Here is a 6946-nt window from a genome sequence, read left to right on the forward strand (position 1 = left end):
TTTGCCTTTCTCCCTTGTTTGTTACATGACACTGACTCTTGCCTCTTCTCTTTATTTTCTTTGTTTCTACCTTGTGTGTAATTTGCTCTTTTTGCTCTTTTAAAACAAAGTTTTTTTATTTATTTGAGAGAGCACGTGCGTGAACATGCGAGTAGTGGGTGGGGCAGCAGGAAAGAATCTTTAAGCAGACTCCCTGCTGAATGTGGAGCCTGATTTGGGACTTACTGGCCCCCAGGAACCTGATATTATAACCTGAGCCAAAACCGAGAGTCCGTCTCTTATCTGACTGAGCCACCCAAGGTGCCCCTAATTTGCTCTTTATTTTATTTTATTTTTAAAAAGATTTTATTTATTTATTTAGGAGAGACACACAGAGAGGCAGAGACATAGGCAGCAGGAGAAGCAGGCTTCCGTGGGGAGCCTGATGCAGGACCCCATCCTAGAACCTGGGAATCAGCCCTGAGCCAAAGGCAGGCGCTCAACCACTGAGCCTCCTGGGTGCCCCCAATTTGCTCTTTATTTACCAGCTTCTTATTGGTGGAAATTTAGATAAATGATTTTAAGCCTTTTTTTCTTTTCTAATATATGCATCAAAAGATAAAAATTCCCTTAAACCACTGCTTCATTTTCATCCCACAAATTTTGATATTATTTCATTATTTATTTCAAAAATACTTTTTGACTTCTACGATTCCTTCTTTTATTTATTTAGAAGTATGCTATTAACTTTCCAAATGGGGGGAATTTTATAGATAGCAGTTGTTAATGATTTCTAATTCCATTGTGTTCAGATTTTTCAAACTTTTGAAATTTATTGTGACTTATTTATTTTTAAAAATTTTTTTAAAGATTTTATTTATTTAGTCATGAGAGACACACAGAGGATGAGACACAGGCAGAGAGAGAAGCAGGCTCCATGCAGGGACCATGCAGGGACCCCAACACGGGACTCCATCCCAGGACTCCAGGATCATGTCCTGGGTAGAAGATGGCGCTAAACCACTGAGCCACCCAGGCTGCCCCAATTGTGACTTTCATTTTACTACCCAGCACATGGCCAATGTTGATGGCAACCCATGTGCACCAGATGGGACAGAATGTGAATTCTGCAGCTTGGGCTGTAGCATTGGGTAAGCATCAAGCAGATGTTCTATTTTCTTTTACTGATTTCTTTGCACTTGCTCTGTCAATGATTGAGAGAGAGGTGTTTAAATCTCCAACTGTGATCGTGGATTTATATGTTTTCAGTTCTGTCAGTTTTTGCTTCAGGAATTTGGAAGCTTGTAACAAGCGTATACTTTATTATTATTATTATTATTATTATTATTATTATTATGCCTTCCTGATAAATTGACCCTTTTGTCTTTGTGAAACATTATGACTGATCTCTGGTAAAAGGCCATGGAAAGGAAACACTATGGAAAATAAATAAAAATAGGAGAAAGAGGAATCAGGAAGGAGGGGGTGAGAGGCAGCTTGCAATTTAAAAAAGTGATCAGAGTAAGCCTCCTTAAAAAGACATTTGAGCAAAGACTTGCAAAAGTTAGAGTGGCTATCTAGAGGAAGAGCATTCCAGCCAGGCTGCAGTGGCACGTACAGATGCCCCTGAGAGCAGTGTGCTAAATATTTTCAAGGAATGGCAAGAAAAATCAGTGTGGCTGAGGAGGTGCTGGGGGAAATAGCAGGAGAGACAGAGAAAGAGGTAATGGGACACGAGATCAAGAGGCTTGAAGGTTTTTGTGAGCCTTTGCCTTTTATGTGAAGTGAGGAGTCATTACGAGGCTTTGAGTCTGACTTACTCCATGCTGAGGTCCTCTTAAAGGGATTATCCTGGCTGCTGTACTGAGTCTAGGTTATGGTGGAGCAAGGAATAGAAGCTGGAAACCTGTTTGCAGCCTATTGTAATCCAGGCAAAGGAAGGGGATGATTTGGGCCAGGATGTTAGCAGTGGCTTTAATGAAGTATAAGAGAAAAGGAGAGATCAAGGATAACTTCAAGTGTTTTGTACTGAATAAGTGAAACTATCATCCCCATTGTCCAAGTAGGAAACTAATCTATAACTCAATTCATTAGTAACTCCTCAGAAGATGGGTAACAGGGAATTAACATTTAATGAGGCTTTTGTTAAGAACAGCTGTTGTGTGGATGGAGCTAGAGTGTATTTTTTTTTTAAAGATAAATGGATGGATGGATGGATGGATGGATGGATGGATGGATTGATTGATTTGAGAGAGAAAGAGTAGGAGGAAGGGCAAAGGGAAAGGGAAAGTGCAGAGCCCAATTTGGGGCTCGATCTCACAACCCTGAGATCATGACCTGAGCCAAAATCAAGAGTTAGATGCTTAACTAACTGAGCCGCCCAGCTGCTCATATAGCTAGAATGTATGATGCTAAGTGAAGTAAGTCAGTCAGAGAAGGACAAATACCATATGACTTTGCTCATATGTGAAATTTAAGAAGCAAAACAGATGAACATAGGGAGAAAAAAAAAAGAGAGGCAAACCAGAAAACAGACTCTTAACTATAGAGAACACACTGAGGGCTGCTGGAGGGGAGGTGGCCTAGGGGATGGGCTAGATGGGTGCTGGGTGTTAGGAGGGCACTTGTGATGAGCACTAAATTCTACTCCTGAAACTGATATCACACTGTTGGTTAAATTACTAGAATTTAAATAAAAACTTGAAGAAAAAAAAATAGCTGTTTTGATAGTTGTGTCTATGGCTCTTAGACAGTAAAGGACACTGTGTGCGTCTTTGGTTGAATGTGATAGAAACACTTGAGGGGCATCCTTTAAATGAAATATTTTGTGATGTGGGCAAAGGAGGCCAAAACTTCTTACAAATTAAGTGAATTCTTTTTTAAAAAAAGATTTTTATTTATCTATTTATTTCAGAGAGAGAAAAAGCAAGCAAAAGCCAAGGAGAGAGGCAGAGGGTGAAGGAGAAGCAGACCAGATGTCTTGCTGAGACCTGGCTGGATCCCAGGACCTCGGGACCCCAGGATCATGACCTGAGCATAAGGCAGAGACTTAACTGACAGAGACACCCAGGCACCCCACAAATTAAGTGAATTCTTTAGCTAGTAACAAAGATGCCTGATGTTATTTGTAATATTGCCTTAAAATCCATACAGATTATACTACCAAAAGCATAATGGGATTTATGAAGAGTCTCACTCATGTGGAGAAGGTATGTCTTGCATAATGTAGGTATATTTGTGGGAATTTTTGGAAGTGAACATCGTAAAATGCATGTTGTTCATGTGAGAACATGAGATAAATCTGCTATTCTAAGAAAGATGTTTTAAAGTGTTAAAAATAGTACATGTAAAATATAGGGATGTAGGTTATATAGGTAAAAATGAGAACTATTAACATCAAATTTCTTTTTTTTTAGAAGATTTTATTTATTTATTCATGAGAAGCACAGAGAGGAGAGAGAGAGAGAGAGAGAGAGAGAGGCACAGACATAGGCAGAGGGAGAAGCAGGCTCCATGCAGGGAGCCCGATGTGGGACTCGATCCCGGGTCTCCAGGATCAGGCCCTGGGCTGAAGGCGGCACTAAACCGCTGAGCCACCTGGGCTGCCCCTAACATCAAATTTCTATCACCCAACAATAATCATACTTAACTACTTTAGTTTTTATATTTCTAGATTTTTTAAGCATATTTTTTACTTAATTGATACTATACTGTAAATATCATTTTGTGAGTTATTTTTCCCAATTAATGATTTCTATTTTCTTTTTCAGTAAATTTTTGTCCTACCTATACCCAGATTATATTCAATAATACCTAATTCTACAAAATGTTCTTTATAGTTGGTTTGTCCAATGCAGTATCTAATCTAAACCCACATATTACATCTGGTTGCTATATATTTTAAATGTCTTTTTAAACTGGCACAATCCCTTTTTTAATGACACTGACTTATTGAAAAATATGGACCAGATTTCTGTGAGAACCATTTCATGCCTTTGCCTGATGACTTCCTCATTTAGCTTTTTCCTGCATTCCTTGTATTACTTGAAAATTGAAAGTTGAGTTAACCATTTTTGACTAACCTATATCTTAGCAGATATTATATGTGTGATACCTCTAATACTTTAAAAATATGACAAAGGATATAATTAACATAAAAATTACACATAAAGATAATTCAAATCTCTCATTTAGTCATCAGACTCAACTCTATCTTTATGAAATTCTTTGCCACAGCAACACAGGGAAAGTGAAAGATAAAGTTTTATATCCTTTGCTTTTCTTTTCCCTCTTTCTAGGGGAGGTACACATGAGAAATGAAATGTACAATTGACGAGCAGAAGAAAAACAAGGAAACTTTTCATTTATAAATTATGTAATATGTACTATTAGGTCATAAATTTATTTCATTATTTAAAATTTCAAAATATGAGAGTGACATTATTGAGAATATCAGAGTATGGACCTCAAATGTCCTCTTCTACATAAGAGTAATGAAAATACTGGCAAATATAGTGAAAATAAACTTTTTTCACAACTCAGGAAATTAACCAAAGATTTGCAACAATCCAGGGAACATTTATTCAAGGAAAATGGCTGAATCTCAGTAAGAACAACAAGCTTTGTGGCATTTTGACCTACGCCAATCCCATCTTCCTCTCCTAAGCTCCACGGAAATCTTGACAACCAACAACTTATAATTATGGTGAAGACTGGCAGCCTAGCAGCAACGGGAGGAGTCAGAATGGGTTTGGAGGTATTTCAAAGTCCCATTTTTAGAGAAATGTAATTATTTAAACTATCTGGAAGTTTCTTTGCAAATTCCACTTGCAATGCATATCTTTATTTGACCTGAATGAGAGATCACCCAATGTGAACAGCCTTTATCTAGGGGCATTTATTGGAAATAACCAGTAATAGTTAAACTCTGTAGCTATGTGAGGTGGTGATAATAGCTGGGGCAAACATAGTTTAATGAAAACATTTAAAAGGAAAGGCTGAGGAATGCCACGTTCATGGAGGGTTTTGTTGGTAATCTCTAAGTCTATGAGCACACGTAGGGCTGTATGCATATTCCATAAAGACCTAAGAAGGCCATAAGCCCTTACCTGTGACTGACTTTGAGCCTTTACGTAGAAGGCTGAAAATTGAAATCATGTCCCACCCCCATGTGGAGACCTTTGAGAAAGAGTGGACTTCTGAGAAAGAACCTAGACAGTAGATCAAAACCACATGAGGAAATAAAGAGCACTAATAAAAGTAACTGTGCAGGTAAATATAAAAGTCAATATAAATGCAGTTCTTACTTGTAAGTTTTTTCATCTTAAAAGATAGTTCTATAATACTTATAAATCTGTATACATGGGCATATAACATATAAATATATAATTTATATAAAATAACAGCACAATACAAGGGGAAGGAAAGGAGATATATAGGAGCATAATTGATGCTTTTGATACTAAGATGGTATTAACGTGAACTATATTGTTATAAATTATGATGTATTCGTTTCCTAGGGTTTTCACATCAAATTACCACTAATTTAGTAGCTGAAGAACGTAGGAATTTATTCTCTCCTAGTTCTTCAGTCTAAAAGTCTGAAATCAAAGTGGCAGGGATTCCAGCCTTCCTTGGAGGCTCTAGAGAATGCTTCCTTTGCTTCATTATAGCTTTTGGTGACTTCTGACAATCCTTGGAATTTCTTGGCTCTGGCTGCATCACTTCAATCCCTGTCTCTGTCATTGCATGGTCTTCTTCCCTATGTCTTTCTCTGTGGGTCCTCTCTTCTTAAAAAGACACCAGTCACTGAATTTACAGCCCATCCCAATCTAGTCTGATGTCATCTTAACTTAACTAATTGCATCTGCGAAGACTATTTTCTGAGATTCTGGGTTCTGGGTAAACATGAATGTCTGGCTAGACATTCAACCTAATGTTAATTGTAATCCACAGGGTAATCTTTTTGTTGAAAAAAACCCTAAAAATATAATGAAAGAAACAAAAATGAAATAGAAATGATACACTGAAAAATATTTAGCATAAACAAAGGCAGTAATGGAGGAATAGAACATAAAAGACATAAAACATTTAGAAAATAAATGGTGAAATGGTAGACATAATAAATAGAAGGAAAAAATTGACGAAATCAGTATAGTCTAGGGTATGATATACTGTTTACAAGAAATACCTTTAGATTTAAAGGAATACATACATTAAGATAAGAATGCAAAAAAAGATATATCATGGAAACAGTAACCAAAAGAGAGCTGAGTGGATATACTAATATCAGACAAAATAGACTTTAAAAAATTTGTCTCTAGATACAAAGAGGGAAATTTCATAATGATAAACTGGGTAGTCCATCAAGAAGATATAATAATAATAATAAATATATATGCACTTAACAAGGGAAGCACAAAATTCATGAAGCAAAAATTGTCAAAATTGAAAGGAGAAATACACAATTAACAATAATAGTTAAACCTTCAATAATCTATTTTCAATAATAGAACAAGTATTCAGAAAATCAAGGATCTAGAAAACTTGATTAACACTATTAATCAACTAGACCTAACAGACACTTACACATTCCATCTGGCCATAGCAGAATACTTAATCTTCTCAAGCGCACAGGGAGCATTGTCCAATGGAGATAATATTTTAGACATCAAACAATACATTTAAAGGCATCAAGCATACATAATATATTCTCTGACCACAACACAATGAAATTATAAATCAATAATAGAAGGAAATCTGGGAAATTCACAACTATGTGGACATCAAGTATCACACTCCCAAATAACCAATGGATGAAAGAAGAAATCACAAAATAAGTTAGAAAATACTTTCAAATGAATAAAATTGAAAAAACAAAATACATATGGGATGCAGCTAAAGCAGTGCTACAAAGAAATATACAGCTATAAATATCTACTTTAAAAAGAAGAAATATCTCAATTAG

Source organism: Vulpes vulpes, chromosome 1 (genome assembly GCF_048418805.1).
Source record: "Vulpes vulpes isolate BD-2025 chromosome 1, VulVul3, whole genome shotgun sequence".
Taxonomy (NCBI): domain Eukaryota; kingdom Metazoa; phylum Chordata; class Mammalia; order Carnivora; family Canidae; genus Vulpes; species Vulpes vulpes.